General features: G+C 48.0%; 1 protein-coding gene across 3 annotated transcripts in view; it reads right to left on the bottom strand.

Annotated features, from left to right (window-relative positions):
- pou2f2a (POU class 2 homeobox 2a) overlaps positions 1-26,337 on the bottom strand; it is a 66,048-nt gene that overhangs the window by 23,931 nt on the left and 15,780 nt on the right. The window lies entirely within an intron of this gene.

The raw sequence follows: 26,337 nt of genomic DNA, 5'->3' as shown, positions 1-26,337 counted from the left end.
TATCTTCTCGCGGGTGGAAAGAGTGTGTGTGTTTTCAGACCGCAACACACACAACAGGGATGCCAGCGTGATGCTATTATAGCTTCCACTATAATATTATGCCTGCCTGATGCTATGCGTCTATATTATTTCTACTATAATCATGTCTTTTTGTGTGTGTGTGTGTGTGTGTGTGTGTGTGTGTGTGTGTGTGTGTGTGTGTGAGCGAGCACGTTGGTCTTTATTCACTGCAGATGAAAGCCCGCTGGCACACACTGGACCACCACAGTGTGATGTCCAACTAAGACCCCTTTCTCCTTAACACACACACACACACACACACACAGACGAACACACACACACACACACACACGCGCGCTGCCTGGCTGACTGACCTACCGCCATTTCACACCACTGACCAGTACAAATTGGATAAGGGTCCATTCTCTCTGCACCAGCACACTTTCACACACAGACACAAAGCGCACAAGTACACATATCTTACTCACACACACACACACACACACACATATACACAAACACGCTCGACAAAACAAGCTCAAAATGGCCGAAATGCTGCGGTGAGAGTCGGCCCCTCGGTGGCGAGTAAACTTACAGAGCACAGAGGGAAGGAGCGGCGAGATAAGGAAGGAAGGCGTGTGTGTGTGTGTGTGTCTGTGTGTGTGTGTGTGGTTTCTTCTTCTCCTCTAATACGCTAAATGTTGATTACATTTCTGCGATTGCCGCTCAAATGTTTTGTCATTTTTCTGTCCGGGAAAAACAGAAAATTGGAAGCGAAGTTAAAAACTATCCCAAATAATTTCCTAAAAGAATGAAAAGGCTTCGCGGCACAACGTGTCGCTGCGGCCTTGTGGTTGTGTGCATTCTTTCCTTCCTCCCCTTTGTTAACACCCTGCATCTGCGTGTGTGTGTTTGTGTGTGTGTGTTCTTCACTTGACAGTACATTTTTCCCTCTTCTTCTTGTCTCCTTTGTTACGCTCTTAACTGTCAAGCTCTTCATGAAACGCCACAAAAACTAAACATCCAACATTTTCTACGAATAATATGATAATTAATATATATTGTAATACAATTAATGTGCCGTGTACAGCGAGAGGTTCTCAACCTTAAGGCTTAAGTGTTGACTATAAAAAGAAAGATAATCCCAACAATAATATCATAATTAGGAACTCGAATGCGACGGATGGGTCGGCTCCGATAATGCATTTATATTGGGCTTTTGGATTTTATTCATGTGAATTATTGAGCGCATTTAGGCTTCAATCAGACTGCAGATCTGATTCTCAGGCAGCAGGAAGAGAAAGCAGAGTAAAAGTACAAAAAAAAAGGGTTTCGGCATCTGTGTAGCTCAATTTGTAATGATCTGAGCGTCCGGACTGAGTCACATCTGGAGAAATCGTATCACAAACCCACGTCGCAAATGTGGTTTTGGATCCGAATGGCGAGAAACCGCCTCTCACGCCGGACGTCCAGATGTAGTAAAATCAAAAAAAACTGAGCTGTCTCTCTGAACAAGACCCTAAATATACAAATAACCAGCTGTCAAAATCACCAAACATTCACATACATGAGCCGCCTGCTAGATGGCGCTCTGAGGCCCAGAAGCTCCAACCAGACCCCTCGAAATTATATTTTTAAGGCCGATACTCCTCCATGTGAAGCCTCTCCTTTCTTTTCTGGCCCTTCCCTGATACTTTGGGGTTTTGCCTGAGTTTGTACAGCCACCTCCTCTCGCTCCAGAGACAACACCCCTGACTCTCGAGGATTCCCGTCTCCTCTCACGTCGGTGGTGTCGCATCACTTCCTGGTTGAAAGTGAAGCGGCACGTCTCTGTGACCGACGCTGAAACACGGGCCTTCCTCTGGTCTCAGGGATCGAGCTGCAGCGCCACAACAAGAAGGTGAAGACGGGTCCAGCTGTCCTCTTCGCTCTCTCTTTGTGTAAATCTTCTGCGTATTCGTTGAGCTTCGTCTTCGTCCTCTTCCCGTGGTTCAGGTGTTCCCACCTGGAAGTTGCTCAACGTCCTCCTAGATCCACATTCGTCTCGTTTCCATCTTGAATTGCAATTGTAAACACTCGCTCTCCTCTGCGGACGCGACCCTCACTGCGTGCGGGTCCGTCCTCTTCTTTTTTGGGGGTTTCTTCGATGTCCACGTTGTGATTCGCGGCACCGGGCCGCAGGAATGAAGTCGACTTGACTCTCTATTCACTGCGATGAAACGCTATTGATCGTGAGCCAGGCTTTCAATGCAGCAGCTCGGGTCACAATGCGGCGCGGTATAGAGCGTTACCCTTTGCCTCCCCCCCCCCTCCCCTCCCCACTCGGCTTCATATAGAGCTGTGTAATTACAGCGCGGCCTTGCCGTACGGCCCCCTATAGCGGCTAATTGTGTGGATGCCGGGACCGCATGCTGGGAGGGAGCGGCCGCCGCATTGTGCACGTTTCACATGTTTGCCTCCGTGTGCAGGCCCGGCGTAATAATGTCCATGAGAGCAGAGGAGGGGAGTCGTGTGTGTCTTTAAACGCTGTGCCGAATATATATCTGTCCACCAGAAACCCAAGACGAGTTCAACATGCTATACGCTTTTTAAATCCAGGCTACGAAGTAAATGTTGCAGCATTTGTTGGTTTTTTCGCTCGCATAGTGAACATCAGGTGAACTTTATAACGATCATGAAGGTGCGATGCATCGCAGAGCTGTTGCATGTTTTTTAAATGACAAAACTCTTGAGACCAGATCTATAAATCGAGAGAAGAGCGGAGTAAATAAATAAATCACTTCATATCATCTTGACAAGGTTGGACGAGCCACTTTGTGTTATTGAAAACATTCACACGTATTAATTCTTTACAAATGACACCAAATAAATACATTTAGGTGGAGTTCTTCAATCTTTTATGTTTCCTCTCTTGAGTAAAACACATTTTGTATTTGATATGAAATAATAGAAGTAGGCTCAAAGGTGTTCTGCAGATATTGCCGACCCTCATAAAAACTACAAACCCGTTTTTTGTGAATATTATATATATTATATATATTATATACATCAATCCGAAATCATGAAAAGCAAAGCGGCGATTGTCGACTCACACTATCTGACACCAAAAGACTGAAATCATGTGTTTCATACATCTAAGCAAGTTCAGAAAGTCATCAAAAAGTCCCCTTAAATCCTGCAGGAAGTCATTTAAAATGGACGCGTCCCAGTCCTCACATTTGTTCTTTTGGCCGGTGGTGCAACTCCTTCATGAAGCCACAGGAGAGATCACACCTGTAATTGCTCAGCTGGCGTTTTCTTTTCTCCTGTGGCTCCATTTAATCTGGTGGATTATTCTGTTTGCAGTGACTGATGCTTCGACGAGGAGCTCGGGGATCGCTGGACGGGACGCTCACGTTCGCTATCGAGTCAAGGAACTGTGTTTATTCCACTTCTTCAGACATCCGCATGTATAATATTCTCATATCCTCAGACCCGAAAGGGCCCACGCGGTGTCACCTGGGCTCCCGCCTGACGCTCGGTGTGTACGCTCGTGGAAAATCTGAATATTTGTACGCCGGCGGGCGTGTTTGCGCTCGCGGTCGGGGCCACGTGGCCGCCGCTGTGTTTACATCAGTTGACTGGGGGCACGCCGGGCGATGTCTCACGGTAATCGATGAACAAGGGAACGAAGGAGGGGAGGAAGGGAAGGGGGGGAAATCGGTAAGGAAAGCAGGTTATCTCCTGTCATTAACTGAGGGATTCCCGCGTGGAGGGAAAGGAAGGAAGGAAGGAGGGAGGGCCGCGGTTGCGTAAGGGGGGAAAGACCTGGATTCATTGAGAAAAAAAAAACAAGCGCGGGGTGTTTGGCATGAAGAGAAAGCAGACAATTATCTCTATTGATTAAAGCCAGCCAGCCAGCACAGGGAAGACAGAAAACTATGGCGGGATCAATAGAGAGGGAGAGAGGGATGGAGGGCACGGGATGGAGGGATAGTCGGAGGGAGACAGACGAAAGCGGCGAAAGGGCTCGAAGAGAGACGAGGCGAAGTGGAGGGACGGAGTGTGTGAGGAGAAATGAATTAAAAGCTGGAGTGGAGGGAGTGAGAGGTGGCCGATAAGAAAGAGATGACTGGCAAGAAAACCTCACGGCGAGGTCGATGGATTCGGCCGATGATGTGTACGAGTGTTAATGAACGTGACGGGCGGGTGTTCGGTGACGCGGCTCGTCGTGACGAGGACAGAGGAAGCAGAGGAGATCGACAAGGAGACGCCGCGGATCCAAAGGAGGCAAAGGAGTCGAAGGAGGAGGGAAAGCGATCGGAAAAAAAAACAAGGACGACGTTCGGGGGATTCCTCAGATGTTCCCTCGCCGACTTTTAATTTGTAAAACTTGTGTAACTAACTGTATAATCTGGATTAAAAGAGCTGGTTTCACAAAGCGAGACTTCAGGTGTTGCTCATTCATCGGCCAAAGTTGTCTTGTCCTTGCCTTATCGTACGTTAACTAATTTAACGTAAATTCTGTGTAAATCAAACAAGAAATCAAATTCACACCCTGACAATTAACTAGGAACATTTAGAGTGTGACAATAAGTCAATTTATGAGCGACATTTTGCTTTTTCGATGTAAAACATGACCATAAAAAGTCCTTCGTTGTGCCCTAAATGCCATGTCAGTTTTTATCCACATTCCCGTCACGAACATGACCTCAAACCCGCTGATAAAAACTAAAATGAAGACCCGGTTCACTTCTACAAGCCTCTCTTTGTCTCCAGATCTCTCTCCTCATCTCTTGCATGAACTCTCCCTCCGTTATTTTCTTATTCTCTCTCCCGCTATTTTCCCCTACAATCTCTTGCCGCTCCCTCTCCCACTTTCATTCACCATTCCTCCATCTCAATGTGTCTCTCTCTCTTCAGTCCAGTCCGTCGGCGCTCTCTCTCTCTCTCTCTCTCTCTCTGTCTCTCTCTCTCTCCCCCTCTCTCTCGGCCTCCACAGGGTCGTCCTGACGGTCACTGAGGTGCCGTCGTGAGCAGTTCGGGGGGATTGTAGGTCTGGGGCGAAATGGCCCTTAAATGGCTCTCAAACTCACACCGGCTTTATTGATGCTCTGGCCCGACGCCAGCTAGCCTCAACGCTGTGTGTGTGTGTGTGTGTGTGTGTGTGTGTGAGGGGGAGAGTGGTGCTGATTGCTATGTTGATCATACAGAAGAGTCCGACATCTCTCTGGGAGCTTAACGCAGGTGGGAAAGCACCAGCAGCTGGATTGCTGTGTTCATGCACCGAGCCGCTTGTTTCTTAAATATAATGTTTATGAAAACAAGCAAAGTAAGACTTCACACCTGCAAAAGGAATACGAGTCAATACCCGGGGTTTGGATTGAACTCGTTTGCCTTCATTAAGCATCGCAAGTGTTGTTTTTGTTGTGTAAACTGAGCTGGGATCAGATTCGGTGGAAACTTTCCGGGTTTTGAAGATTTTTCTACATGTTTAATTTCACACAGAACGCGGGAACGCAAATATTAAACAGCGTAAATTTGACACTTATTTTGTAAAATATATATATTTTTTGCTGAGTGAATGAATAAAAACATATAAAAGATGCGCTGTGTGTGGAGTACAACACCGAAACTTTATTCCTCCTTTCGACCTCGACAAAGGCAGCGCACAACTTCCGTTCTCACCTTTCACAATAAAAGCCCTGGGCATCTACTCAGTGTAACTTTGTCCCAGAGGGAACTCCAATTCATTCAGAGCTTTTCAGTAAAAGGAAACTACAAAAGCGTTGAGCTCGGACGCTGCTCCGGGTCAACAGGTTCAGGGTAAAGCTCGCTGGTCCGCTGCATGAATCTATTCAACCCTTTCATTTCATTTTACAGCTGTTGTAAATTTGCATCGCTGCTGGTTTGAATAGTTTGGATGCGACATATTTGTAGTTCATACACGCTTCCAGTGTGTAAAGGAGCTCTCCTCCTCAAAACTAATCCATCATGAGCTTCCTGAAGAGAGACGGGGACTTTGTCTGATAAAACGTTGAAGTGTGAAGATGTTGTTGTCGTCCTTTTTCACGCGACCCATCGTCCCAACATGGCCGCCAGCTACAGGACAGTTTGTCCTGCGTGTCAACAACGCGTTCACACTGCGTTCTCGTGGGTTTTAAATCTGATAATACAAATATGTAATTAACAGTAAACAAGCCACAGAGATGGAGCTGCGATGTAATGTGTTATCAGAGCGGATGCTTCCTCCTCCAGCGGTCTAAATCATTTCAAGTGGACCGGAGCTTCGTGGTGGTTATATCTTTCTCACACACACACACACACACACACACACACACGCGTAAAGGCTAGGTATGAGCGGCCTCAGTCAGTCATATGTAGTTAGAAGTCTCATCCACATTCTGGCTGGATGTCTGGCTTCCTGTCCCTGCAGCTGACGCTGGCATGTTACTGAGGGCAATGCAACAAAAGCAGTGTGTTAGTGTATGTCTCACACTAACACACTAACACACTCACACACATTCACAACGTCTGGCCCCTTCCTCTGTCCTCCTGCCTCACTCTTAAACAAACAGAGACGAGGTGTGTAGAAATATTTTTTCCTTGGATCCGAAAAAAAAACCAGATTTATTCACAACTTTGGCTTCACATAAAGGAGCTTTAGTATTTAAAACGCCCGTCCCGCATAAACAATATGCAGATACGTTATTAGAACATGGCGGTTTCATTGCGCCGAGGTAGAAAAATAAGTATTGTGATATATATCTGGGCGAGGAAGCCTCGGTAACGAGCCTGGCTTTCATATTGCCTCTGACGTGCGATTGATGAACGGCTGAATTCAATAAAACACAATCTACTCTGGCAGACTTGATGAAATCTGGAATGCAAACGTATGGTAAAGTATGTGTTGTGTACGGCACCGGGGGGCCGGCTGCAGGGCTGCACCGGTTATAAAGGAGCGCCGTGTGTGTGTGTGTGTGTGTGTGTGTGTGTGATTGTGGAGGGGGGGGGGCGTTGAAGAGAGATCACGCTTTATGAAAAATAAATTTCAAAAAGCCAGCATTACCTCTGCTCAGACCCGAGCTCCAGCCTTTGCATTTCAATGTGAGGTGCAGCCTCCATTATTTATGACGCTTTACACCTCAAAACCGCGGCCTGCCTCTCTCTCTCTCTCTCTCTCTCTCTGTGTCTCTCGCCCCCTTATCCCCATAGTAACCACCAGCTCTGGGTTCTCCAGAAAACACTGTTTGCGTGTGCAGAAGGGGAAAAAAAAAAAAGAAGAGACAAGCCGGCACGTCGGGATGCATGACAACATGCAGGAAAGTTCAAAATCCACTCAGCGACGATCCGGCTGAAAGTCGTCACGCGGTATTGAACTTCTCTGGCGAGCCGGCGGCGGCGGCGGCGGCGGCGGCGGCGAGAGTTTTCACCCGTTTGCAAAACACAACAACAAGCTACGGATGTTTCCTCGGCGCTCACGCCGGCGGTAGATCTACGAGTTTTGCTCGGCGATAGCGCCGGCTGTCAGAACGTTCACTCTTCTCTGTCTCGGCTGTCCGTGTCTCTGCCCGATAGGAAGGCGGCGCTTTATCTTTGACATGCTGCCAGGACCCGAATATCTGCACTGGATAACGGAAAAAAAAAAGTTAAAAAACAGCTCGGCGAACACTCGAGACACGGCGGCGTCTTTACAGGAGTTAGAGGCGCTGCATGCAGAACGCACCGTGTTATGAATAGGCACTCGTGCAAGAGGTTGAGGGTAAATGTAGAGTTACTTTTGAGAGACTCTGTATTGTATGTTTGAATGAGCTAAGCTGCACTTGCCTGTAGTGTTTTGTCATTGGTTTGTGCACACAAAAAAGGGTATTTCACACAAAAAAAGGCGGGAGTAATGCATGAAAATATCCACTTAACGGCACCTTCTGTGCAGGAAAAAAATCGCTCAAAACGGCTCTAGGACTCTTTTTCTTCCGACCGAACTTCTTGGCGAGCGGCTGAGTCGCTGTGGGATCAGCGGTGGAGGCAGAATGTGCCTGAAAGCCGCCAGGAAGTCTCCAAATTGAGACACCGGGTCCGATATCAGTTTTCCAAAGCTGTTAACCGTGATTGTGGTTAATGGTCCCATTACATGATGGGAGAGAAGGAGTGCTGCACCAATTTTGGCCGTGCACTCCTGTGACGTCGTCCGACCTGCGACGGATGAGTGAACCCAGAGGTCGTTTTATTTCGTTCCGCGCACCCTTTTCAAAAACCAGAGGGCCGACTTTACCCACAATGCAACGTGGGCCGCCTGACGGTCGGGTCCAAAATGCAGGTGTGTTACCGCTGATACTGAGATAGCCACGAGCTGCTAGCTAGCCTCACGCGGAGATGCGTGAAGCTCCACATCCTCGTCGCCTTCAGCTCCAAAGCGACGCTGACTCGAGTGACATCACTTGAGACAATTCATCAGAATACAAGCAGTTCCCTCCAGAAGGTTTTCACATCCAGCGGACTTTCACTTTGACGACGTGGCGCCGGTCGGCTCCGTTCACGATGGTTCGGTCGCCATTGATGACGGATATTAAAGGAGAATTCCACTATTTTTCAAGTCTTACGCTCATAAACGAGTCCATTTGTACTGACGTTGCACTCCACCTCCATTACAATGGAGGCTCTGGTGAAACCACGTACATAAAGCTTCCTAAATCCCCTCAATGAGCCGAGTGCAATAAGTTATTATGACCCATTATCAGAATAGGTATAATTATGAAGGATACGATTTTGTAGTAAAAAAAAGGAACGCTCCAGCAATTCTGATAATTCCCCATCTAATATGTGAAAGGCAGAAGAAATGTTCTCCTTTCTCTTACTGACCTGATAGCAATTTAGTTCAGAGTTTGCACACTTTAGGACCGGAGGAAATGTAAATGTTCTTCCGCTTTTCCTGCCACACATTATTGGTACTTGTCCATCTGAGGAGTTGCAGCTTTTGGCACCGGAAGTCGCCGTTTAGGAGAAAATCTCATCATCTTCAAAATCATTTTTGAGTACTTTGATAGTGATATCGCGCAAATAATGTAGGGTTGACCACAAAAAGAAATGTGGAGATAATTAAGGCAAATATAGAACAGCTGGAACGGTCAGAAAATGACATCACTTTACTGTAACGCAGCATTTAAAACCAGGAAAAGACATCTATTCCCATCACGATGTCCAGAATCTAAGCAGATATCTATCTCATATTGTTGTAATATTGATATATTGCCACGCCCCGGTGTGTAAACACACCCTCGAGGATGTGTATGCGGCATCGTTGGTGCTCCGCAAACAGAAACAAAGAATACAAAAAAAAAAAAAACGAATCATTTTCCTCAAGCTAAATCCAGCTGAAGTGCGTTTTCTTCATAATTGGACTGAAAGACCGGACGCGCGTCCCGCACACCGCGCAGGGGGTCGACATGCGCAGGGCGGCGTGCGCTCGCCGGCCTCTCGGCGCGCCAGTTAAAGTGTAAAATGAAACTAATGTAATAACCGCGGAGGGCCTGGAAGGGACGAGGCTTTTCATAGGACGACGGAGGGGGAAGATTTATAGCTCTGGAGCGCCGGAGAATCTCCATTTCCTGAATCACAAGCGGACTGGACCCCCCCTCCCCTCCCAGCCGCCGCGACAATAGTTGGCGCGTAGCGTTAGAGCATCTGCCAGATATTAGTCAAACACACCATGGCCTGAATGATGAGGCTTCTGAGGGGGTTGTAAATTACAATAGAAGAGAGAGAGAGAGAGAGAGAGAGAGAGAGAGAGAGAGAGAGAGAGCGAGGGGTAATATCCATCAGTCCATCCATCTGCGTGTGTCCGGACGCTCGGACAAAAGGCCTGCTGCTGCACATTGCTGCTGCTGCTGCTGCACATTGCTGCTGCTACGCTGGCCAACAGCTCTCTGGTCAGACTTAATGAACCCTACCCCCTTCTCTCCATCACACACACACACACACACACACACACATATATAAACACACCACCCGTCCTCCCCCCGGTGGCTCTCTCTCCTCTCCAGCTCTACCTTGGCCTGCAGTGGCTGTGTCACTGCTAATATTGACGACCCCCCCCCCCCCTCCCAACCCTACCTCCCTCCTTCCCTCCCTCCCTCCCTCCCCCCTTTCTTTGGCCGGCAACCGCTGTTGTCCACATCTCACCTCATCCATAGTAGACAGTATTGATTTTCAGCACGGAAAATAAAAAAGGCCATGAATTTTAATGCCTCACTGTCTGTCTGTCTGTCGCCCGCCTCTCTCTCTCTCTCTCTCTCTCCCCTTTTTCTCTCCCTCTCCCATTCTCTTAGTACTCATCTTCACCTCCTCTCCTTTTATTCCTGGAGCCGCCTCCCTCCCTCTCTTTTCTCTGATGTATCTCTCTCTGTCCGTCCATCCCTCCCCCTCCCTCTCTCTCTCTCTCTCCCTCTCTCACTTTCTTTCTTCTCTGACCATCGCTATCTCTCTCCATCGCTCCGTCCTTTCACCAAACCCACCCACCATCATTCTCTCTCTGTTTTTCTTCCCCTCATTTTTGTCCTGAGGGAAGAAAAAGAAAAGAAAACGTGGGGAAGCAGGTGTGGAGGATGCAGTGGTGTGTGTGTGTGTGTGTGTGTGTGTGTGAGGGGGGGGTAATCTGCCATTTCCAAGCTTATTCAGTACCAACCTCGTTAACTAATCTGGTTTTGTGTGGTGGGATTTTTTGAAAGAATGCCAATATCTCCATGTCTTATTGAAACATTAGCTCATTAAAAAACATCCTAACAGACAGTATTTCATCATTACTTTGTAAAAGCATCTGAGAAAAGATGTTTTTTCTTCTTTACAAATCCTCTCTGCAGCCCCAGCGAGCTGTTTCACGCCGTCTTACCTTCGACCACGGCTGCAGCACAGCTCTATTGGATTTCTCCTGTTTTTTTTTCTGTCTTTCAGATAGTTATTAAAGCTCGGGAGTAGCCACTGGTGACCAGTGCATTTGACGCCGGCTGATGCTGGGTGAAGTGGGGAGCGTACCGTGTTAAGAAACGCACGCCCCTCACTGTATCCCTCATCATAGAATCATGGATTTCAATAAAAACTTCTTTTTCTCCTCCATTTTCGCACATATATTCAAGAAGTGTCATCTTTATCGGCGTTAAAAAAAAAAAAGAGGTAAAACCGCGGCGCCGAAAAAAGGGAGAAAACGGACAAGTCGGACTGACAAGTTGGAACACAGTGATTTGGCCACTCAGGAGCAGCAGAAGGAGAAAGTGGCAATTGCCGTCAATGACAGGTTGCATGCTTCTGTCCGCGCGGACCAGAGTGTCACGTTGTCGGGTGAAATCTCTTGCTCCTTGCAAAGAAAAACTGCAATTCTTTTTTCTTCTTCTGAAATGGTAATACCGGGGGTGTGTAAGCCTTCATGGTTCACTTAGTACATAAATAACACGCTTTCGCTTACATGCGTTCCCTGCAAAAATACAGAAAGTGAATCCTCTGTGCAAGAGGAGTTCAAACCGCCGGCTTCTACTGGATGTGGCTCTGATGCTGCGACCTGTAATCACAGCAGCGATCACACGCACATGAAGATAATCCCGGAAAAAACACCACAGAGCTCCATTCAAATTATTATTATTTTTTCAGCAGGTGAGGGGATGACACCTTAATAGTTAAATACATCAAAACACCTGCGTATTTCACAAACTCCCAGCTGTCACTCAGAACGAGTCCAGGCATGCGAACGGGTTCCTTGAATTCAATAAGTGTTGTCAGGCGAGCTTCATACCATAAAGAAAATATAATAACTTACATTGATTCCTTCTTTTTTGTTGTTGTCAGTGTGTGGGTGTTTTTCATATGTGGGTGTTTTTTTATTCTTTATTTTTTCTACACATGCTAGACGTCTTGCGTTTGGACATATCTTAATGCACTATTACAGTTGCTCCTCTCGCAGTGAATAAGTGTGTTCTGGTCCAACAAATAGCCTTCTGTCTCAGGGAGATTTTTCTCTGTTGAACTCATTATAGCACCTCGGTATGTGGGTCAGGGCCAGGGAGGAACACAATGGACACACACAGTCACACACACACAAACATGCCCATATATATATATATATATATTAGTATTTACACACTCACAGTGTCAGGCGGCGTCCCAGACAATAGCTTCACCTCAGTTAAATGTCAAACAATCAACACATCATTTATTGATCGGTAGAGAAGGACGGCGTCCCGACCAATCAAACGTCAAACTGATGCACAGGTTTTAACAGGATGTTTCTACTCGATGGTCTGAATGAGTCCCGATCCTCCCAGCACTGTATGATCAAAGTTTATTACCGCACGATGATTTGTCTTGCAAGAAAAACATATCCACGCTTAATCAGTGACTGTGTGACTGTTCTCGTCTAGTCCTGATAGCCGTGAGGTCTGTGTGTGTCTGTCTGAAAGAACGTGCGATATCCTTTGTTGTCACACCACGCCGAGGCCGATCTAAAGAAGCCATGAAGACGTCACGGTGGCCTCGGCGTATTGATAAGCATGAGATATTTCAGAAGGCGAGCAGACTTGGATTTGCAATTAGTGAAGTCACGCGTCGCGTCTCTGTCCTCGAAGAATAAATGTTCCGGTTTTGACGATTTCACTCCGAGGCGCCGGGTGAATTTTTCTAACAATTTGTTGTCCCGTGCCAGCGTTCAAACGCCGGGCGGCTCGGCGTCCAGTTCGTGCCGTTCATCGGAGCATGCAGCCGATACCGGCCGGCCCGGCGTTGGCTCTCGGAGGCCAGAAGTCCTCCTCCTCCTCCGTTCTGTGGATAACCTTCAGGCCGGCTCAATCAACTGTCAGTCGGGCTGCTTTCTGAACAAAGTCCGGGCCCATTATGAGCCTGAAAGGCCCGAACACAGGCGGCGGGTTAAATGTCAGATGCCTAAACAAATTGGTTTCACTCTTAACGTATCCTTGGACTTTGAGGGGCTGCGCATCTCCTCCAGGAATGTTACTTAGCTTTTAACAACAAACCAAAACACTGCATATTTGTATGTTTCCTGAGGTTAATATGTGTGGAATGTGCGCTGCACAATGGTGAGAATTTCTTTTTTCCATTATTATCATTATTATTATTATTATTTGGCATTGAGTGGGCGTGCTGGGACAATGGAGGCAGTTTTTTTTTCCCCCTCAGTTTAATGAAAGCTTTGTTATTGTCAGGAGCTGGTTCATTCATTGCATTCATTCACCGCCACGCGGGCAAAAAAAACGAAGGACAGTGTGCGGAAGAGGATGTTTGTGTGCTCTCATACTGAGATTTTACAAGATGCGTCTGCCTGCCAATAAAAACAATAACCTCGGGCGCTAAAAATTAAGTCTGGAGAGCATTAACTTTGTGCTCCAAACTCACAAAAGGTCACCTCTTGCAGCGCATATGAAAAATGGATAAGAGGCGTAAGTCTTTCTAGAACCCTTATAACACACACAAATACAAATTACTTAACCACACACACACACACTCGAAGCCTCTGCCCGTCACAAACTTACCCGTGAAAACAAATAAACATCACTTTCCAGCCGTCCTCGCTGACAAAACAACCCCAACACCCAGCGAGCTGCCCGATCCTGTTAATTCCACTCATCCACTCAATGTCAAGTCCACCGTCTGTGCGTCCGTCTGGCTGGATGACCCCGGGCCCCACCCACCTTGACCCTGACCCCCTGTGACCTCCGACCCCCCCAAAGGCAGGGCCCCTCAGCGAAGGGGGCAACAATGGAGCCTCTCGACAAAAAAAGAGGACGAGTGAAGGCCGTAAAGGTGAAATAATGCACCGGGTTGTGATGCGAGGGTCCTAGTGAAGCTACACAGTGTAAATGTTCATGCATTATACTGCCTACTCATAATATATATATATATATATATATATATATATATATATATATATATATATATATATATATATATATAATGTGGCGGGCAAAACAGCAGAATCAACATCTGCAGCATCTTCCTCCCTAAAACAGTAAAACCTAAAACTCCCGACAAAAGCTGAACATTATATTTCTTTCATTACAGGCCGACAAGAGTTCCTTTCTTTTAGCTTGAAGTACCGAATAAACTGGTAGCTGAGTGTGCATCATCTTTTATTTAAATACCAAGTACCTACAAGTCACCTGACCAAGCTTAACGACCGAATAAGTCTCACTTCTGAAGGGATTTCCGCCGTTAAGAGCGGATTAACTGACCAGTAAAAACCAAAATGAAGCTGACCCCCCAGCCCTTCCCCCCCAAAAAACAACGGCCAACCTTCTCTCTCTGACCCCCAGCATAAAAAATGAGCAGTCAAACACTGGTCCTCCCTTCCTCCCTCCCTTCCTCCCTCCTTTCCTCCCCCCTAGGTCCTGGCCTGGTCCCGCATGGCCCGACTTGAACTTGAGACGTGACACAACAGCCGGGCCAGGCGTGGACGTATGAAAGAGAAGAATAAGGGGCGCTTGCATATGAATCGCCGGGGCCACCAGAGGAGGGGGGGTGGGTGGGGTTAGGGGGTTAAGGGCAAAGGTCAACCCCCCGCTCCCCAAATGCGGTGTCCCGGGGTCTCATGCAGACCGCTCCCTAACTGACGAGCAGACAAAGGAGATGGGGGGGGGGGGGTGACACGGGGCGCTGAGCGCTCGGACCCCTGCACCCCCCCCATACACACCAGGACACACACACACACACTATGCATGGATACACACACACAGGCAGATGCGCTATGCAAACACACTTAGGCTCACATGTGCCACAGCTGAGGGACAAAAACATTCGGACACACACACACACACACACACTCTTAAGTCCATCTCATCTGAAAGCGCACACATATATAAACACACTTGCACACACACACGTTGGCCTCATCCCGCATGAGTAAGCACATTTGCATCAATATTTCATCACGTCTAAATTCAAAAGCTAACATTTGTGCGCGGTGATGAGCGCTTCCCTCCGTGAGCGTCGATTGTGCTCGAATGGGAAACGTCATACGACGGGGATATAATAAATAAATAAAAGTTGCACGGACCTGGAGGCACACTCGATAAAGTATAAATACATACGTGTCCCCCACCAGAATGTGTCAGCTGATTAGACAAACTGCTCCTCAGCCGAGAGGTCACCGGGATCGATTGCATCCTGCGGGTCATGTGTCCTTGGGCAAGACACCAAATTTCTATCACGCCGCGGCCCGGCCCCTAATAAATGTTTGATTTTACAAGCCGAGGCGATTACGATTTACACGCCGGCCTGTATATATATATATATATATATATATATATATATATATATATATATATTGCGTGGAAAAAAACATAATCACCTACCGAGCAGAAGGAGGAAATATATCATTTTAATGGAGATAGCTTCTTGTAATGACTATATCTTCTGGGAGTGTGGTAATTGTGAGTGTAGCCTCTTCAAATGTTCCACTCCTTCTTACACGTGTGTGTGTGTGTGTGTGTTACATGACGTTCAGAGTATAAACACAAATAATCACGCTCGTGGTGGACGCAGCGGGGTTTTGTGCCGAGGAGGCCGACGCTTTGCCGTCTGCGGTGACGGACGACTGACGAGACCGTCTGGCATCCGGCCGTGTTCTCTGACCCCGGCGAGAGCCGCTAGCAGGGAAACAACCCTGTGTGTGTGTGTGTGTGTGTGTGTGTGTGTGTGTGTGTGTGTGTGTGTGTGTAACAGAACATGACGATGGTCATCGGTGATCCCTCACCGCCTCGGGCGAACACTAGCTAAATGTACCTCACTCAGTCAGCGAGACACTGACATGGATCGAGGCTTTGCATGCGTGTGTGCGTGTGTGTGTGTGTGTGTGTGTGTGTCTGTGTGTGTGTGAGACACCCAGATAGCGATGTAGCTGTTGCGGCTCCAGCCACCATGTTGAAGCTAAGCTGCTGTGTTGTGCGCTATCACTGCTGCGGTGCTGCTGAGATAGATAGGAGGATTGTGGGTAGGCTGGGGCCCTTTCAAACAACCCTCCCTCCTCCCTTCCTTCCCTCCTCCCTTCCTTCCCTCCTCCTTCCTCCCCCCTGAGAGCAGAAAGGGAGTGAGTGCTGGGCCCTAAATGTGGAATCTCCTTAGCTTGCACCCCCCGAGGGACACGGACACAGGGCCATTTTCTGGGAGAGAATCATGCCGCCAAGCGGACAGCGGATTTACCATATTCATACCACTCTTTAGAGGGGGGAGGAGGGGGGAGGAAGGGGGAGGGGGAGGATCTTCACCTGTCCCATTTCGCCTGCTCTGACTGTGTGGCTGCACCAGCTCCTGCTAAAACCCCCAAGGGGAAACCATTAAGGAGATGCTTGCTCGCTCACTCCCCAACATCTCTCCCCTCCCTCTCTTCTTTTTCTACATATGAAGCATGAAGCCTCTCTCCCATTCATTCCCTATCCCCCGCTAATAAGGAAGAGGCGGTTCAGGCAAGGCCAAAGCTAAAAAAAATCCGGCAATAGCGTAGAAGTGGAGGCCGTTAACAGGCCCCGATGAAAGATGTGCGGCTGCTGAAAAAAAAAAGTACCGCCGCTATATTGCTGCTGCTGCTGCTGCTGCTGCTGCTGCCAGCGCGGAGAAAACAGCTCAGATTCATATCGATGGCTTTGATTGAAGCACCGGGAAGAAACCCGCCGGAGAACGGTTTGTCAGGGATGTCATCGTGTGTGTGTGTGTGTGTGTTTGTGTGTGTGAGGATCGGGATCCGGCAAAAAGATTTGTTTGGATACCTGCGTGGAATAAAGAGCGTGTGAGCGTGGTGTCAGCGCACGCCCGTGTTCACCACAGCTCGTCTGCGTGAGCGTAAATATGTGTGACAGCGCCTTTGTGCCTGTGTGTGTGTGTGTGTGTGTGTGAACTATGTAGATCAAGGTAGCGAGTGTAAGAGAGAGGGGCAGGTGGGCTAACAGATTCATATCCAATATGGAGAGGTTAAAGTGACGAGTCCAATCCTCCCCGCAGAGCAAAGAGAGAATGAGATTGAGATGCGGGAGGAGGGAGGAGGAGTAAGAGGAGGAGGAGGAGGAAGAGGAAGAGGAGGGGTGTAGTACAACAGATTAATTTCATTTCTGGTCTGAGCACTTCTCTGCTGAAGGGAGAAAAAAAAAGCACATAAAAAAACAGGATAATAAAAGAGGATAAAAAGAAGAGCGGGCGATAAGCAGGGGAGCTGGAGGAGAGAGAGTTTTTTCCGCTGCTTTATCTGATGTAGTAAACGCGTGCGTACTGTATGGCGGCAGAGATTGCAGCCGCGGAGTGTGAAGACGATTATGTGTGCAGAACCGCTGTCGAGCGCGTCTGGTCTGTGCGAGGGGAGGAGGAGGCCCGACCGAGGCGCTCTGGATGATGCAGAGCGGCGAGCGAGGAGCGAGGAGCCTTCTCAAAGATGTTTTAATGCAGGAGTAATCTCCATCAGCGTTCAGCGTCTCGCTCTCACCGCGAAGCCCGAAGCTGAACCCGTGACCTTTGGGTTTATTGTTTGATGAAGAGTTGAGTAGCACGAGTGGAGGGTGTTAGCTCTCACGCTCAACCTTCACCGCGCAGCCTCGAGTGCGTTTAAACGTCAAACATTTTGGAACTCAAGACTTCTTGACTTGACTAATCGACGATCAATGAATGTAAAAATGTGCGTCCAGCCTTTAAGTGTGTATTCAACATATACCTTAGTATCTCACCGGATTTTATGGATTGTTTTATTATTATTTTTGCAGGTCAAAGCAGTAAGTTGGACCGGTTCCCTTCGGGATTGTTTGATGCCTTTTGGATCGTTGCAGAAAATCTGTGGCAAACATGATATTGACGACGTTTTGTCGAGCAGGATAATCTACACAAACAAACACTTTTATAATTTTAACGTGAATGCAATAAGCAGAGGCGAAAGAAGCTACCGTGCGGCTAAAAAGGCGGTCACATGACTTCAACGTCAACCGCCACGGAGCTAACGGCGGACTAGTCGGGGCGACGCCGTCTCATTTAGACTCGTATTAGCGGACGCCTTTTTTTAAGATACGAAGAAGCTTCAAATTGGTGAAGTATTTTATATGGTAGAAAGAAAAGTTAAGATCTCTTAAAGCTCCCAGTGTGCAGAAACCCCATCGTGTCTCACGAGGACTCCACTCGGTTGTTACAACATTGTGCAAAAACGCTCGGGGTCCACAAAGAGGCCCTTTTCCTCTGAAAGCCCATGTTTTCACCGGTGATGTTGGAGACAAGGCGAAAAGCTTTTTTACTGCTCTTAGAGCGGTAGTTGCTGGAGACGTGTCGACTTGACACCGTGCCATCAGGTTTCAGCCGGCCATCTGACGACGAATGAGAAAATTACACCTTGGAACAACAAAATGGACCCGAGAAATGTCCACCGCCGGCCGCTGGTGTTTTTCTTTACTTTATTTGAGTGTGTTTGTGGGATTTATTTTTTTTGCTTTAACTCAACGGGCATTCAAACTGGATTCATTGCGTGCATTAGCCGCAGCGCGTGCATTAGCCGCAGCGCGTGCATTAGCCGCAGCGCGTGCATTAGCCGCAGCGCGTGCATTAGCCGCAGCGCGTGCATTAGCCGCAGCGCGTGCATTAGCCGCAGCGCGTGCAGCGCGTGCAGCGCACGCAGCCCAGCCGAGTACTTGTGTGGAGTAGCTCGCTGTCTAGCGATGCTCTTAGTCTGTTTTTTGTTGCTTGTGGAAATCTGAGGATGAGCTTCTTTTTCCCCTTCTTTCCTGTCTGCCGCGTGTTGACGGCAGTTGAAGAAGCAAAAGAAGAAGAAGAAGAGGAGTCCAAATGTTAAAAACACTTAAGTTTTGTCCTGTTTTTTATTTGTCCGGTGGACGCTACCAATTAGGAGCAGCATCAGCTGTGCAGTCTGCAGAAAACACCTTCTAAAAGCCCTTGAGCTCGCGGGTCTGGCGACAGCATGTGTGTGGGTGAAAATGAGTCACGGGGAGTAAATGCATGTATGTATTTGAAAGCGTGCATGTGTGTGTGCATGTGTGTGTGTGTGTGTGTGTGTGTGTGTGTTGTGGATAGGGGGTTAGTTGAGTACGGCAGATTGAAGCACTAACCAGAGCACTCAGATTTATTAAAAAGGGCCGGACCCCAGCGCTTGTCCGGCCCCTCCTTCCTCCCTCCGTCCTCTATTGTTGTCACTTTACTTCTGTCTCTGTGCATACATACACCCCCCCCCCCCCTCCATACTGCATGATATTAAGTTTTTCACTAAAAACCCTCGCTGGTTCCTCCATAAGACTGGGGGAAAGGCGGGAGGAGAGGGGGTCAAGGGGAGGAAGGACGTGGTGTTTCTGAGGTAAATGGGGAGCCCCGGGCCTCTCTTCCCCATCCATCCTCCCCCCTTTTCTCTCTCCTCCACGTCATTACCATAACCCCTGTCCGCTAAATTAAATTGGGAGGGTTTAAACCCCCCCCAACCACCACAAAACAGCGCTGACCACCAGTCAAGGGGACGGATGGGTGCAGAGAGGAGACAAAAGAGGCGGAAAGCAATCTAACAAACCCCACTTTTGTCACCCCCACTTTATTAGCTAAACGTATCAGTGGCGAGCGCATTGTTTGGCTGCGGGGATTCATATTAGCCTGGGAACACGCACGCACATACAAATGCAAAAAAAGAAGAAGAAGAGGGAGGGTTTGAGGAGGGGAGGAGGGTACAAAGGACACGCGCCGGCTCTCCGTGTGTGGTTTATTCGATACAAACTTTGTTGCCGTGCATAAAACGTCCCTGCGGCGCCGCGAGATTACATTACAGAGGCGCGCGTAAACATGCAAACACTCGTAGGGGAGAGTGTACTCACACGCAGGCACACAGACGCACACACACACAGACGCACACACACACACAAAACGCCACTCTGCTTATCCGCGGCCTTGTCATTTTAATCTGTATTTAAGAATAATAAAATAAAGTCCGACAGCTTTCGCGCGCGTGGAGATGAGCTTACCCGCACTTCCACAGGCAGGAGGCTGTTGTGTGTCTGTGTGTGTCTGTGTGTGTGTGTGTGTGAGGCGGGGGGAGATCACACGCCAGCTTCATTATGTCAGAGAGCTGTGAAGGAGGACAGAAGCTCTTCCTAAGCCACGCTCTCTCTATTCATGCAAGCAGGGTGAACAAGATCACTGCTCTTCAGGTTGGCACAAAAGACCAACACTTCTGTATCGCACACAGCAGCAGCAGGCAGTGATGGACATTAGCTAACAGATAAGCACACACACACACACACACACACACACACACAGTAGGACCTTCTATACACCCGCAGAACATGGTAGTGTTCTTTAAACGTTTGAAATATATAAATTTTGTTCCCTAAAAGCTATATTTTCCTGATTAGAACTACACATGTGTCTTAAATTTGGCTTATATTATATATATATATATATATATATATATATATATATATATATATATATATATATATATATATATATATATATATATTTTCATGGACGCTGGACATAGAGAGCAGCACCGATGCTAACGGCTAACGCGCTGAGTTACATCACGATGCGTTCGTGCACTATTATTATACTAAAAAGTTATCATGATGTGTTCAATGTTATCTTGTAAAATGTAGTTTTCAGTTCTAAAAACATATGTTTGAAGGAGATGTTTTTAAAACAACGTAAATAGATCACACAGATGAATTATGAGCTATAACTTCCTAACACGATAGCTCATATAATACATCATAAATCATTTTTAACAATACAAAAAACATCTTTTATTTCTTGATTAAATTAATTCTTTGTTATTATACGAGTAATATTGACGATAACAAAGAAAAAGGATACGATTTAGATTTTTTTAACAGTGTACATTGACTTTAGAGCGGTTCAAATGAAAAGAACAGTCTTGAATATCAGCTGCTCCAACCAAATTGATCGCTATCATCCAATACGGCTTATTGACGATAAAAACCGGATCTGGAAACCTCTAAATTCGCTCTTTTTTTTCTGCTTCCCCGACAGCGCGGGTGCTGTGATCCGCTGCACCCCTCCACACTCGCCTCTGACACCTGATCATTCTGCTTAATTACACGGCGAGCGGCGTCCCTGACCCCGAGGCCGTCCGCCAATCAGCCGCACGGCCTTCAGAGGTCCTCGCCATCGCCATCGCCATCACCCCGGCAGGTGTCCTCTCTTCTTTGCAGGTGGAGAAGTATTGGGACGGAGAGGAGGAGCGCGGAGAGAAGGAACGCTAACTCGGAGACGAATGAATAGCCGCTTCTTCTTCTTTTTTGCGCCATTTGTGTGCGCAGAGGCGAGAGGAGAGGGCCTATCGACGGGCAGCTTGTCGGACAAAAGGGGGGAGAGCGCTCTGAGTGCATTCGATTACGGCCGCGCATCGGTGTTAAACCAAAAAGCTCCCCTGCTGTGCCCGGGATTCATTATTTAGTAGCGGTGTAAAATGGACACTGGCCTATACACACACACACACACACACACACACACACACACACACACACACACAGAGAGTACTAAGATGAGCCATCAGGGAAACGCGTATGTCCACACACACACACACACATGAGGAATAAGTACTCAGTAAGTACACCGGTACTCATGTTTACACACGGACGGAAGTACCAGGAACGTACTCATAAATAGCCACAAACACACACCGACACACACATTACGATTACAAACCCAGAGAGAGCGAGACACACAGGGAATCAGATATAGCCTGAGTACGGCCAATTTAGCCCGTAATGGTCTTTGTGACCATCAAGAGCACAAGACAGAGATGACCGTCCACTGGAAGGTGCACGTGTGTGTGTGTGTGTGTGTGTGTGTGTGTGTGGATTCATTTTCCTCCTATATGTGTGTGTCTAATGGCCTATGAATGTTTCCACGGTAACAATGACAGTTTGAGCTGGTTGGCTGGATCGACGCGCGGACGCCGGCGGAGGGGAAGCAGAGTTCAGGCGGCCATATTTGGTTATTTCATCGCCGCACAGCAGGTAGTGTCCGGGGTGTGAAATGACTTTTATCATCTTTGTGTAACAAAGACAAAAGGTTTTTGTGTGTGTGTGTGTGTGTGTGTGTGTGAGAGGGTAATGTATAGAGTGTATATGTGTAAAGAGGTGGATCAAAAACATAGAAACCGCTAATTAAGCTGCTGACATTTGCCTTCATTGCGTGATATCGTGGGCTTTTACTTTGGCGGGGCACATCGCGATCTCGCCGTATTTAACTGATAATACGATAAAGTCACGAAACGTGCGACTTCTGTATTTTTTTTAAAGGACGACGAGGATGTTCCTCTGTGAAGTGAACTCTGGGAAACAACGACGTCGAGACGAGAAAAGAAGGAAAAAAATACCAACAGATAAAACATGACGACACTGAAAACGTTCCCACTTTAAAGCACGAAGGTAGAAGCAGGTGTGCGTGTGTGTGTGTGCATGTCTGTGTGTGTGTGTGTGCAGAGCCCTGGGTGGGGGCGAGGCGGCTTAACACAATAAAGCATGTTGTATTGACATCTGTGTTGTGTCTATTGATTCCCCATTATGGAGCTAACAAACCCGCCTGGACGCTTTGTCATTCGCAATCACGTTAGCACCGGGAGTCACCGACGCCACGGCCCCTTTTAAAATCTGATCTATACACGCACACGCACACACACACACACACAGACACACACAGACGCAGGTGTCCTCACTTTTCCCGCATTCCTACACATTGGCGCCGAGCGTTCCTGTCACCGAGCACGCTGGGTCCACCCACACACACACACACACACATTACAACCCCAAATTCTCTCGAAAGATATCAACAGTCCACACATCCACCGACACACACACACACACACACACACGCACACACAGAAATGTGTGGAGAGTAGTCAATGTCGGCTAATCAATAGCGGTGGAAGGTTAAAACCACTCACACAATGGGCCGCCATGAGCTTGCGGTTTTCCAGATGAACCGCACATGCCGGACAGATCCATAACAGACCTCACCGTGCAATTATCGTCCACCTGTGCCTCACACACGCACACACACACACACACACACACACACAAGTAACTATAAAATGTGTGGATTTTCCTTCTTCAACACATCTGCACACTGCTGCAGACGCACAACTGCACACCGGCACTGTGCAAAAATGCTGTTTATGCGCACCTCTTGCACACACACACACACACACACACACACACACACACACACACACACACACACCGACAATGCACGTGTGCGATCCACACGTGCAGAGACACATGAAGAAATGCTGCTCCGTCCTCAGCAGACTCCTTTCACGAAGCACACAAAAAAATCCGGATCCACACGCCCTGATACATGACATACATACACAAACACACACAAACACACATACACACACACAGCCAATTAATCCAAGCACCGGGGCCTTTTCTCAGGCTCAGTTTGGTGTGGCCCAGAACACACAACCCCCTCCTGGTCACCGCGAGGTGAAGATACTGGGTGGGAGAGGAGGTAGTTATCGAGCAGCACGGAGCACTTTGTGTGTGTGTGTGTGTGTCTGTGTGTGTGTGTGTGGGCAGGAGGCTAGGCTTTGAACTCTGCAATAAAAGTTCCTCTGCTGGGTTATTAAACAATAGAAGCGGGTAGAGTAGAGCAGCGGGCTCTGTTGCCACATCGCCGTATTGTTCCAGCATCTCTCCGCCACGCGGTCGGCGAGCTCATTTGGTTGCAACAGTCGCCAAATTGTCCTTTTTTGTTGTTGTTGTTTGTTCGGCTTGTTTTCTGTGTGGTATTTTTCATACCGCCTGCATAAACATGTCCGTCACGAGGCGCTCGGTGTTCTTGTTCGGGACTTTTTCCTCGCTGTGTAAAGAGGTGAAAGCGGACAGCGGGACGGAGCACAAACCAACACGGTGCTGAAGAACTACAGCTCGGGTAAAGAGGCCTCTCGGCGTAGCCGGCATAAATAACCCCCTCCTCTTCCTCCTCCTCCTCCTCCTCCTCCTCCTCTCGGACCAGACACGTGCCCTCTCTCTGTGAATTTGACAGCTCTCCGTTTTATGTGGGCCACGATGGCCCTGGAGGATTTTACAGCAGTGTACATAAAATAAAAAAAGAGCATTTAGATTTCCTTTGTTACGGCCCAGAGCAAGGGGTTGTGTGTTGGGGGATGGGGGGGGGGGGGGGGGGGGAACAAGTCACCTGTCCTCTGGAAAAAGATCAAAAACACCAAACAGCAGAGCTAGACCGTCCGGTCACAGCTCTGAGCCTCATCTCCGGAGGAAGAAGCTCCTCACTCGTCTCCGGTAGATATTCCTGACTAAAAAAAAACAAAAAAGGGCTTAAAAAACAACTAAATCGACAAAAAATAGTAATGAATATGCTCCCCCCCCCCCCCCCCCCATAAGGAGTTAAAGGGTCCACTTTCATCACGGTGTCAACATTTAACTCGATTACAATGCCTCTTTTTTAAATTCTGGTGCAGCAGGTAGAAACTTTGAGATGTAAGAAAACATCTTCTCCCTCCGATAACAAAGTGGACCCGGCGACTGTTTCACTGCGGGGACGCGTCCGGATGAGCCGAGCTGAGGCCAGCAGTCTGGACGTTGTGGCGTTAAAGAGCCGAGCCGACAAAAAAACCCATAAGCCCTTGCTTTAGATCCACTGTAGAACCACTGTCTGCTGGCGTCTGCTGTTTAGAACCTCCCTCCTCCTCCTCCTCCTCTTCCTCCTCTGAACCTCACTCACCTCATCTTACACTTTCGACACCCCCGTCTTTGCTCACACACTGATGCAAACACACCTGGATATGTGCACACACACAGAAACACACACACACACACACACACACACACACACACACACGCGTACAGGTGCAGGCAATCGTACAGATGCACACCTTGGTCAAAGGCGCAGATCAGAGAGACAGAGAGAGAGAGACAGAGAATTGTGGGTAACGGACTTAGCTAAAGTGGCTTATGGGGCCCCGGCCAAATCACACCAGGCAAATCCAATTCAACAACCCCCCCCCCCCCCCCCCTCCAGAGAGAGAGAGAGAGAGAGAGAGAGAGAGAGAGAGAGAGAGAGAGTTTGCATTTTACTGAAAAGGCTTTCGTGTCAAGTGAATACTCCACAGAAGTAAAAGAGAGAGAGAGAGAGAGAGAGAGAGAGAGAGAGAGAGAGAGAGAGAGAGAGAGAGAGAGAGAGAGAGAGAAACAGGGGGATTCTGAGTTTCTTTCTCTCCAGAGATCAAGGATGAAAGTCGGAGGAAAAGAAGGGAGAGAAAACAGACGGGGAGATGATGCGTGATGGCCTTTGATCTCCTCCCGAGTTGTATTTATCTTGTGCGTATTGTGGCCGCTTTACCACACCAACAAGGTCCAAATATTATATATATATATATATATATATATATATATATATATCTCCGTCCTCTCGCTTTCATTAACTCTCTGGCTCCACCCCGTTTGTTTGCTAAGCGACTCTCGTTCATCATCAGTTCATAATTTATGCACTTGCTCATTCATCCCCCCCTCCACCTCCACCTCCACCTCCCGTCCCTCCACCTCCACTTCTCCTTCTCTCATCGTGTCTTTGGCTTTCATTTCTTTAACAACCGGCGCAGAGATGGACCCACCAGCACCGGCGCCGTGTCAGAGCCTCCAGCAGCGGCTCTCATTAAAAGCCAGAGCGCTTTTTTTTTTCCTCCCTCTCCTCCTGACACCTCCTTAAGGTGATAGCCTGAGTTAGCCCGGCACGGCACGGATCGGCACACATGCCTAACCATCTGTCGTTTTGGAAATGTGCGCCTGGATGGATGCAGTCGGGGGGGGGGTGCACGCTCTAAACAAGCAGACCCACTTCAGTCCGGTTTGTGTTCCACAGGTGCGCCGAATAAAAAACAAGTGAAGGTGACTCGAGAGCCGGCTGACCTCTGACCCGCCGACGTCCATGAAAAGAAAAAGTAATACGCTGACGGAAAAATACATTTCATTGAAGTGCATCCGGTGCTTTTCTTTGCACAAACCCGTTACTCTACTGATTAGAATAGCACCAACATCACAGATACGGCCCGTTAGGAAGATTACAGGAAGATTACGGCGCGATGCAGGAAAAAAAAAAGAAGAGTAAAACATAACGAGCGCCGCCGCCCTTTATTGACCACGCTTGCAAGTCGCTAAGGCAACGTCGGCGTGATCACCGGGTGCTAACGCGCGGCGGAGGCCCGATAAGGTCGTTATAGTAACCGAGTATTGATTGACAAACTCGCTGCGAGTCGCTGCGGTGATGGGCCAATTACAGGAATATTAGCAGTATCATTCGAGCGAGGGTTCGTTTTTGTTAGTGTCAATTTACGTTCACTTTTATTTGGCTCGG

The sequence above is a fragment of the Clinocottus analis genome, unplaced genomic scaffold (assembly GCF_023055335.1).
Source record: "Clinocottus analis isolate CAN_PGR_092001 unplaced genomic scaffold, fCliAna1.0.p SCAF_14, whole genome shotgun sequence".
NCBI classification, from domain to species: domain Eukaryota; kingdom Metazoa; phylum Chordata; class Actinopteri; order Perciformes; family Cottidae; genus Clinocottus; species Clinocottus analis.
The sequence above is the reverse complement of the archived record's forward strand: the minus strand, read 5'-3'. Positions and strand labels throughout refer to the sequence as shown.